Source organism: Liolophura sinensis, chromosome 7, assembly GCF_032854445.1.
Source record: "Liolophura sinensis isolate JHLJ2023 chromosome 7, CUHK_Ljap_v2, whole genome shotgun sequence".
Lineage (NCBI taxonomy): Eukaryota > Metazoa > Mollusca > Polyplacophora > Chitonida > Chitonidae > Liolophura > Liolophura sinensis.
The window spans coordinates 22,319,756-22,331,486 of NC_088301.1; positions in this window are offsets into that span (position 1 = coordinate 22,319,756).

Sequence of the window (11,731 nt, forward strand, 5' to 3'; positions counted from 1 at the left end):
CCAGGTGCGGATGGGAAATCCTCCACCCGTCGGCCTGACCAAACCATTTGCGGATGGGAAATTCTCCACCCATGAACCTGACCAAACCGAGGTGCGGATGGGAAATTCTCCTCCCATAAACCTGACCAAACCGAGGTGCGGATGGGAAATCCTCCACCCATAAACCTGACCAAACCGAGGTGCGGATGGGAAATCCTCCATCCATAAACCTGACCAAACCAGGTGCGGATGGGAAATCCTCCACCCGTTAACCTGACCAAACCATTTGCGGATGGGAAATTCTCCACCCATAAACCTGACCAAACCGAGGTGCGGATGGGAAATTCTCCACCCATAAACCTGACCAAACCGAGGTGCGGATGGGAAATTCTCCACCCATAAACCTGACCAAACCGAGGTGCGGATGGGAAATTCTCCACTCATAAACCTGACCAAACCATTTGCGGGTGGCAAATCCTCCACATGTTAACCTGACCAAACCAGGTGCGGATGGGAAATCCTCCACCCATAAATCTGACCAAACCATTTGCGGGTGGCAAATCCTCCACATGTTAACCTGACCAAACCAGATGCGGATGGGAAATCCTCCACCCGTCGGCCTGACCAAACCATTTGCGGATGGGAAATTCTCCACCCATAAACCTGACCAAACCGAGGTGCAGATGGGAAATCCTCCACCCATAAACCTGACCAAACCATTTGCGGGTGGGAAATCCTCCACACGTTAACCTGACCAAACCAGATGCGGATGAGAAATCCTCCACCCATAAACCTGACCAAACCATTTGCGGATGGGAAATTCTCCACCCATAAACCTGACCAAACAGAGGTGCGGATGGAGTTTTGACCGGGTTCCCAAAATTTTCTTCCACCTATAAACCTGACCATCCCAGGTGTAGACCAGGTTTTCATACACTCATAAACCTGACCATCCCAGGTGTGGACCAGGTTTTCCTCCTCGCATAAGCCTGACCATTCAAGGTGTGGATGAGGTTTTCCTCCACCCATTAACCTGACCATCCCAGGTGTGGGTGAGGTTTTCCTCCACCCATAAACCTGACCATCCCAGGTGTAAATGAGGTTTCCCTCCACCCGTAAACCTGACCATCCCAGGTGTGGGTGAGGTTTTCCTCCACCCATAAACGTGATCATTCAAGGTTTGGATGAGGTTTTCCTCCACCCATAAACCTGATCATCCCAGTTGTGGATGAGGTTTTCTCCACCCATAAATCTGACTATCCCTGGTGCAGATAAGGTATTCACCGGGGGCTTATACCTTTCCTCCACCCACTTGGCATATATCGAGTTAAGAATGAGGTTTCTTTCGTATCCTGATAGGTTTCCTACACACATGAACAAGAATCTAGTTTATAAGATTTATAATTGGAGAATAAGAGGAACATGTACTCTATTGCAAGCATCAAGGTTTTCATCTAAATTAGTAAGGGTGATTGACTCGCCCTGCTTCACAGAGGCGTTTTGTATACACACCTGATGACTCCTCGTCGTCGCACGACGTAATTCCCCAAGCGTACATGCATATTAGCACCTGACCAGAATGTATGAGATTTTGAACCATTTTATTCATTTTAGTAGGTACATGTCAATATATATATATATATATATATATATATATATATATATATATATATATATATATATATATATATATATATATATATATATATATATATATATATATATAGCGTCATTTTGCCAATAATTATACATATTAATTCTCCAAAAGATTACGATTAAGAAATATCGCATTATACATGTAAAAAAAGAGATCACACATGACATCATATATATGGTATAAAAACAAATCAAATATCATAAAATATCTTACATATATAAAACATCTTACAAAAATCGAATATGATATCACAAATATTATACATCAAATATCACAGCATACCAGCATACACGCCTAAAAATATAGATCAAATGTAACATAATATACATGTATATACAGATCAAATATCAAGTCATGTTCATGATATAAAAAAAGATCAAGTCTCACATAAAAAAACACATCAAATATCTCATTAACATGTAGCCTATATACCACAACATTTAGGACTCAGCACCAAGATATAAAACACTGACTGTATCATCCATGGTGTCAATATCATCCATCGTGTCAGTATCACCCGTCGTGTCAGTATCACCCATCATGTCAATATCACAGTTACATTAATGCCGCTGGTCTATTTACGCTCAAATGTAATATAAATTTGACATTTACTGATTATATTACTTTCATTAGCTGGCAATAAAAATGGGTCATAACTCCTATAAAACGTATGTATACGTACTTCATCATGTGAAACAATACAACACCCAGCCTACACGAATGGAATCATTATGCAGACTACATTTAAAAAGGTTATTACAGACCATCTTAAACATACAGAAGACAAAAAGCCTTAAAAAATTTTTGAGTTCATAAAAATTACATATTAGAAAACAAATGTGTTTATTACAAAAGAAAAAGCCAACCATTCCGACATTTCATAAATAGCAAAGAATCATTTAAAATGTGTTGTTTCAGTTATTCATTTTTTTTGGTTAAATTTATTTTGTTTTATTATTTTTTTGTTGTTGTTTAATTATTTGTTTTCTTTTTACATGTTTTTTTCAAAATTAAATTTTCATGCAGCATGGTCACAACCGAGAGCGCATGTTCATTGCATAATTTAACGCAGCCATAACATCAAGTGGATGTGGCATCTTTTCTAGTCTTTACTCATCACCTGTATTATGTTAGCATGTAACCATATTTTTTACATTAATTTTAAAACATATAATATTTCACAAACTGTAAAAATACGGAGAACCCTCCGTGTTTGTAGTATTTGTTTTTTGTAATATTTGTTTTAATTTGTAACATTTGTTTTAATTTGCAACATTTGTTTTAATTTGTAATATTTGAAATGATAATTCCTGCCTTGTACATGTACTTTTTTTAATCAAACAAAAGGCATTTAATATATTACAGTATGTCAAGTACTGTAGCAAATAAGGCACATTGTTTCTGCACATAAACCAAAAACTGCGCAAGATAATAGCATGTAATAATTTCTTTTCTTAAAAAGAGCACGTTCTCAATCAACATGCGTAAAGTTTAAAATTATGTAAATCAGGAAATCGACAAAAGTCGATGCACAAGCATTCTGCCTTCATTCATTAAAAAATCAATGCACAAGCATTCCGTCTACGTCCATTAAAAAAAGTAAAGTATAAAACGTGATGGAGGCAAATCAGTTCACAGCCTATAAAGCTATAAAAATATTTTAAACACAAACTATATGTGGGCTGAAAACGGTTGAAATTAGTAAAGCATCTATGTGGCAATCTTATAGATGACACTGGAAGATTGGTATTTTTTAACAGTCACTTAAATTTTTTGAACGAGCTTTTTTGGAATTCCTAAATATACCAAAATTTTTAAGATAGCTGATACGCGGAAACTTCATGCAGAGCATAAAGTATAGTTATACAAAGTTGAACGAAGACTATTGTGGGTTGTACTTACAACAAGTGGTTTACTGGATATTTCTGAAGTGCTGTCACTTTGCATCTCGGGGAAGATTACCGATGAAATCTTGCTTCACGTCCAAATATCCGTGAAGCTACCAAACTGGGCAAATCTGGTGTACTTGTACTATGTTCAAATATTTTTCCATAAATAACTTTCAATACCTCAATAGCTCCAGAAGTGGAACGAAGGTTTCCCCACACAATGCTAAATACCCTGCAATTCCTTATTAAGGCCAAAAATTTCATAACTATGTATAGTAACTGTCTCCTTACTCAGCTGTCACTGGTGGATAAATTCTGTTTCATCCGTTGAACAGGTACCGGTGTACTTTGCTGTTTTAATTACGCAAAGAAAGTTTTATCTTAAATGCAAGTTCTGGCTCGTTAAAATCGCAACCAGAGCTGCTGTTATACCGTCTAGGCACACCCTCTGCTCCGGGTTCTCAGCAAGAGCTGCCGCCGCCACATGCTCAAGTCCTGGCACACCTGATACTGTGGCAATATCCAGCAACAAGATGCCAAGACCCCAAATGTCTGAGAGGAATGACGTTGGGGCACCATGTTTTACTTCTGGGGCGATATGTCGGAGAGGTCGGAGTTCTTCTGCCGTGAAGTCATAGGAGATTCCTTGGCGAAATGTGGAAATGCCTAGGTCTATGAACTTAACGGCAGGTTGGCTTGAAATGTCCACCAATATATTATTTTCTTTGAGATCGTTGAAAATTACTTGCATTTCGTGTATCTTTCGAAGGCCCTTCGCCAGCTGAACACAAATATTCATCCAGTCGACTGGCTCAAGATAATAACTAGCCCCATGCATTATGTCAGCCAATGTTGTACCTCTGGCAAACAGTTCGGACACGAGGCAAATGGCCTGGCTGTCTTCGTCGTTCACAAAACCATAAAATTTGGGAAACACACCAGTTTTCTGCAGAAACTCCATCATCTTCCCCTCTCTGATGACTGCGTCACGGTTTTCCCATAAGTACCTCTTTACAGCTACCTCTAAAACCGGGCCAGCTGGGGATCTGTAAAACGCCGCCTCTACAGTGCCAAATGACCCGGATCCAAGGATCCACTTTGAGCCGTCATCCCGGAGCTGCTCTTCAATGTCATCATTCCCTATGAGGGGTACCTCATTATTGGGAACCTGGTAGCCATCAGCGTCTTGGTAGAATCCTGGCTGGAAACATTCCACAGTAAAACCACCAACTGCTCCACCTTCCGCTGCTGACCCTTCAGTTTGACATTCGTTGGTTGTGGTACGGCTCTCACACCCTTCCTGACTTGGCTGCCTGTTGGCTGGACAGAACTTTACTTCTTGCACATCCACCCATCCATCCTCAATATCGGCAGCTTCTGGTGTGTGTTGTGCATCCCAAAAATCTTCCACGTGCATTAAAGTCGGTGCGGCGTCATCTGATGCGACCATATTGCTATTGCATGAGTTGCTTCCCTTTCTTTCTTCATTATTCACAAAGGTGAACGATTCCAAGGAAAAATTCTTTGTCCCTTCGGCGAATCCAGAACCTTGGGCACTGCAGGAAGCAGATCCTCTCGCACTGTCTTTTACCTGCTGCAGAACCTGATTTAGGTGGACTGCAAAGCTGTTAACATGTTGCTGCAAGTCTCTGGGATGACTTTCAGAATTCTCACTCGGCCTGGGAGCTAATTCGCAGGTTTGACTAAAGTCAATGGCTTCATCCCAGTCAAAATCGTACCTGATACAGTCTTTGTCACCATCACTTTTAACCCCACCTCGTAAATACAAGGCATGACCCATTCGGTCAGGAATATCGTGATTTAGAAGAGCAAACCCTGGGATGCTGAGTGACTCGGTTAGCCTGTATGTGCCGGGTAAAGGTATGTCTCTGTGACTATTGAAACTTTCTCCCTCTTCCGACTTTTCTGCGTTCACTTGCTGGTTGGACATTTCAGGTTCTCCACACCCCTCCATTGCCTCCTCGATTTCACCCCAGATGTCCAATGACCCCGCGCCGTAAACTAATGTGACCGACTGTGCGTGGCTAACCTTTGAATCGTCCTGGTTGTCGGAGATAGTGCTTGCTTGTGATCTGAGCGAATCAGTTGGAAGGATGACCGGGCCACATTGATTGCTGCGCTGATCAGGAATGTGCGGTCGTGTTGTTTGACCCGATGAACATTCTCGCCAAAACGATCCAATGTCTGCCAGAGTGTTAAAATAACTACTAGGCAAACCATCCATGCCATTAGCAATATTTGAGTCGGGAATGTTGCCTGTATGCAAGTCCGGCGGTATTTGTTGGACACACTGGCTGCTGACTGGGAGGCCGCTGTGTGCAGAGTGCTCGAAATTCTTTGCACTTTCTTCATCTTTCTCTTGCTGACGAGGGTTTCGCGTATTTGACAACACTCCAGTCAGGCTTAAGACACATCCGGGGTCCTTGTTTCTAGTGGCAGCTTCACACCTTTGCCTAACCATAGATCCAGATGAATCCTGGTCACGGCGGCCTTCTGGCTTCCGTCCATCTTCACCCAAAATATCTTCAACCCTTGTGCTGCAAAAGCTTGGTAAGCTTACAAGTGGTTGCACTTTGTAGTCGTCTTCTTGTTGAAGGTCTTCTTGATAGATTAGTCCAGTATCGCTCTGAGACATTCCAAGAGCGGAGAATGTACCAGCCACCTGTTGTGATGCTGGGGCGTTTGGAGATTTACTACTGGATGTTGATTCCTGGGTCTCATGGACTGAGGGTGCCATTTCATCAGATGCAGCACTATGGGAAGGATGAGACTCGGATTCAGGTTCTGGAGGACTTTCCTTGTATGTGTCCTCCATTATGTCCAAAAACTGTCGGACTTTATCTTCGACGTCGATGAATTTGTCCAGTTTAAGAACTTTACTGTCATTATGGATAAATTTCTGGACAAGACACACAATTTCTTCACGCAAGTTAGCTGGGCTAGTATCCTCCGTCTGACATTGCTCTTCGGTTTGTGTAAGCCTAGTTACGGAGACAACCTCGTATTGGGTGCCCTGGGTCTTGGTTTCATGGACAGCCTGTGTACCACTATTTTTTGTTACTACAGCAGCTTGACTTGCAGAGTTGACCATGTCCGCCATGACCTGCACCCCAGCAGATTGTACTGATGGACCAGCCTGTGTTGACGCGCTGACCATTTCGTGTGCGCACTGAATCCCCAGTGACTTTGTCTGGTGGGTGGCTTGGATCGCCAGTTCCCTTGTCTTCAAGTCGTGTTGTGTGCCGGTGGAAGTCAGTGGCAGTCCGGCTTGAGTGGACGATGTTGCTGTTTGGAGAATGTGCGTACTAGACGCTGTTGTGTGTTTCATAACACTCACTGGGCAATAATGTGGAGTCGAGTCTACATCAACCGTCTCGTACTGGGTAGCACAATCTACGGTGTTTACTGTGAAGTCCTTCTTAACTGTTGTTGGGCGCACCCGGCACGTCGGTGCGGCCGAGAAGTCATCAACGGATTGGTCGGATTGTGGACAATGGAGTTCATCTGTGGATGTTGACGAAGAACTCATGCGCGCCAAAGTGCTTGGATGGTCATCATCTGAAGAGTAACATTTAGCTTTCATCGTGGTAGACCTACGGGCTACGGGCGAGGACTTGGTTGGGACCGGGGTCTCTTCCGCCGTCATAAACTGTGGAAGGCATATGTTCCGGTAAGATTCACTCAGAACTTTATTCATGGTGGCATTAGGCTGTTGGGTTGTCCTAGTGATGCCACTGGAAGACGAAGAACTCCTTGAGCAGCACAATGCTGATGGGCATAGGTCGAATGACCTCTCAGCAAAACGCCTGGCTACGTTTCGTAGCCTAGGGAGCCAACCATGTTTCAGGACCTCCTGTAACAGAAATAAATTACACCATCTAGTCCACAGGGTTAGGGGCATTGTTCTTTATATGATGATAACACAGCATTTTGAGTATGTCTAGACCAGTTGTGACATATAAATTGCAATTAACATTACTGCATTTTCTTTTTACCTCGTAAGAGGGAAGGTCTGTCAGCTACCTGCGGATGGTCGTGGGTTTCCCCAAGGCTCTGCCCGGTTTCCTCCCACCATAATGCTGGCCGCAGTCGTAAAAGTGAAATATTCTTGAGAACGGCATAAAACACCAATCGATTAAATAAATAAATCTTTTTACCTAATTCTGCCTAAGCCATGGAGCTAGAGGGCGTGTAAATTGCTACCATGTATGGTTTTACATGAACAGTTAGAATAATACCCTGACCCTCCTAAACTGATAGGAGGCCTTGTTTCACCGTTTACGTGTGGCCATTTGCCAGCTATCCTACTGTCGCCGCTGCTCTGGCTTTACTCTCTATGCTGTACGTGTTTAATTATATTACTTACGTTTTGTACTGAATTGATTAAATTAAGTAGATGAAAAGTGAAAAGGAGGGTGATTGGTGGAATTATTGGAGTGTTTGTATGCCTTTTTTTGTCAAACCAGTATTCATATCTCATCTGTTTTCTTATAAGTAGTATCAAATAATAATTTAAATTTGCTTATAAATGTGCAAATACCAAAAAGAGAAGAAACACTTGACAATTTACAGGCGCATTAGAAATACAATCTTTCCATTTTATAGCCAATTTTTGGATAGTAACAAACTTAACTTGCATCCATGCCAGTAAATGCATTAATTAATTTTTGTAAATTTAATGCCTAACTATTTGAAATAGTTAGAAACTACTTAGACACACTTCCTGCACAGAAGCAAAGATAAATGCATTGGTAAACATTGTTGTTTAAGCGGTTGTTCAAGACTGATCTACTCTTTTCGTCTACCATTTCCAATGTAGACAGAAGCATTATAAGTAGTTTTGTGGTGATATTTTACATCAAATGGGATGAGCCTGTCAGTTGGGCGAGTTGTAGTCAGGCATTATGGAAATGAGTATATAGATGTGTATTGGCTGAGATCAGACAGATTAATTATTGATGTTTGCTGTTACAGTGCAAAACGTATGAATATTTGCAGGAGGTATTGCCTTCAGCATTTTTTTTTTTTTTGAGATAAACTTCCATGATTGGTTCAACAATATGTGTTCACCAGTTACATGGGTTCCATTCTGCAGGACGGAATGAGGATTTATAAGTATATAACTTTGTTAACCATGAAAATAAAAAAAATAAAAAACCCATCAATATGGATTTGATCCCTAACTAAAAAATTGTGTGGATATAATGATGTTAAAGGGAAATTGTGCAATGTTATATTTCCTGGATGTTTAAACCGACAGGATACATGAGGAGAATGCTACACAAACAAATCCAGGATTTATAAACGGCTAGTAATGTATATGAGTATACTTAAGTTTACCAACTCATACCTATGTTTGACAATTTCTGGTTATATTATTATATCCTTTTAAATGAGTATTTTTCTTTAAATTCAGAACCTGCATCAAACTGTGGAAGTTTAATTTAATGTACTTATTAGACATTCAACTCCAAAGCGTTTTTATATTGTTTACACAATGCATAAATGTCCATATGAGTTACTCTCCACCCCACCCACCCCCCTCCCCAAAATAAAACTGAAGAACAAAATAAACAAAACAAAAACAGAGCAGACCATATGAGAACGGAAGGAGGGGGATAACTCTATCGATAGCCCTATACATTATGGCACCTCCCCCTCCCCCAACACAAACACACCCACCGAAAAAAAATCTCCGAAAAGGGGAAGTGAATAATTTTCAATTGCTCCGAACCTACTGCTGATGGAAATTCAAAGTATTCATAAAACATAATGCATCACGAATAGTATGTAGATATATACCGGTATTCAGAAAAAAATATGTATCAGTTCATAACTTTTCTGGAACAGTTTTAGGTCGTTGAAAGAATATACCAACGTCCATGCACAATATGTCCATGTATATGCTAAGCATTGAAAATACCAATGGAATCCGCAACTCTTGTGAACAACAACATGCCAAGATCACGGTTAACATTTACTAAATAATATCGTAATATACATTCATCGAAAGCGTGCGGCTCGACCTTAATCTAGGACACATCTCTATGGCAAATGACGTCACGGTGACGAATGCGCGAGGCTTGAAGAGTGGGAGGAGCGGTGAATTCAAAAACACTCTGAATGAGAGTAGCCAGATTAAGCGTTAAAACTTCACAACTGAAGTCTTTCAGTGTCCTGACCGATAATCGTCGGGTTATGAAAATACAGCAGCATAATGTCTGCGATATTTAAAAGGTATGGTCTTTGGTTTCTTCTGGGACTCTGGGACTGTGTCATGGTGGATGATGCAAGGCTGACTTATGTACCTCGGTGATGTCATAGTGGGACCAATTACCGTGAATAGGATATGTCAGAAGATAGAGTAATTTACGGATTATGTAGGCCTGCATCAAGTGCATGATCCAGATCTATGTGTCTGTGGTAATCCTCACATATGGAAATCTAACGTAAGTATTTAGAAATTTAATTTCGTTGAAGGAAAATCTGCTGATTACAAATGCTACTGGATGTGTAGCACATGAAGTGTACTGTAGAAGACATTAGAATTAGTATAGTGTTTACTTTTTCTGCATTACTGATAAAGATGGGATTTTATTCAACCGCTTTATACACTGACATAAAATAAATCTATCGCAAACTCCTTCAATCTCTTATTCACTGACTCTGTCTTACTCACTCTAACACGTCTCAGGCTTAGTTTCTTTGTGTTTTTATCTGCATTACCGTCATTATGCGTTCAACAGCAATCAAATGAGTATGCCGTTCAAACTTTTTATTTCACCTGACGTTTACTGAAAGTCTGAATACGATTAAGTAGACTGCGGTGTACATACTGTACATTAAGGCACTTTCGACTAGTTCTTGCCAATACATCTGTAATACAATTCTTTCTCTTCAACCTCCCACACTATCTTTCCTCTGGCGTTAATACAACAAACATAATCTATTGTGATGAGGGTCTGTGGTGACACAAATAACAAAGAAGAAGATTTTTTTTTATTGTGAAGCAACGTCACAATCTTTGGTGGTCACAATAAACAACCACGTTATTCTATTGTGACGCAATTATTTCTATGTGTTGTACCATACACAACGATGATAAGCATGAGATGAGAACTATATAAAAGACAATGCAGATTTCTGTTGTAACACAACGTCACAATGTTCGATGATCACGATAAACGAACGCTTTATGGTACATCAAAATTATAAGGACGATGATTCATATAACTAGAATGGTCTACCTAAGACAAACTATAAACTATGAAGGTCTTGTAGGACTACATGTACTTACTCGACTGAGGCCTCTGTGGAGCTGTACGTCTTGCTCCATTATCCTGGGATAGTCCGTATAACCATCTTTTGATCGCGTTGCGATATATCATTCGTCATCATCTGTTCCGTGGAAAGAATTGACGTTGTCTAGAAAACGTCACGTAAACAGACGCGCTTATATACCCCAGGGTTGTCCCATTGTCATCGCTAGGGAGGCGTGTCAGCATATCGGCTAAGTTTACTCCGATATGAAGATGCTTAACGTAGCTACATTTTATTACCTACTTTTTTGTTGATGTTTTTAACTCATTTGGTAGGAATCCCCTTCTAATAACCGAAGAAAAACAAAATTTAATCGAAATGCAACTGAATGTTCCTCCTTAGGTCTACAATGGACTCCACCGCATGACATCACAAACAGCTGACGCTTCGGAAACCGCTGTTTGAGTCCAATAAAATGCCTCGGCATATTTCGTCACTGTTACACGTCATAATGCTTGTGACGACAAAATGGCGTGAAACATTTTATCGAGATTTTCAGAATACTGCACCGACACGCCTTTTGTTTTTCATTAATAAAGGCTCACGTGATTTTAAATTATTGCAGAAACATACTATATATAGTAATCAATAACTTACAGATCACCTTGTTACTGCAATAGTATCAGATACTTATAGAATATAACAGAAATACTGCTGGAAGACAATGCTTTTGGCTATTTTTGAAAGGATTTTTTAGTGAAAACTGAAAATTGAAGACCTCATATCCCTTTATTTCGCAGTATTTTATGCGTATTATGCGGCAAATTGGGTCAATCATAAAATATTCTATATACTATTAAATATAAAAGAGTGTTCTGTGAGTACTAGGGATGCATTTAATAATAAATAGGCCTGTATAATGAAC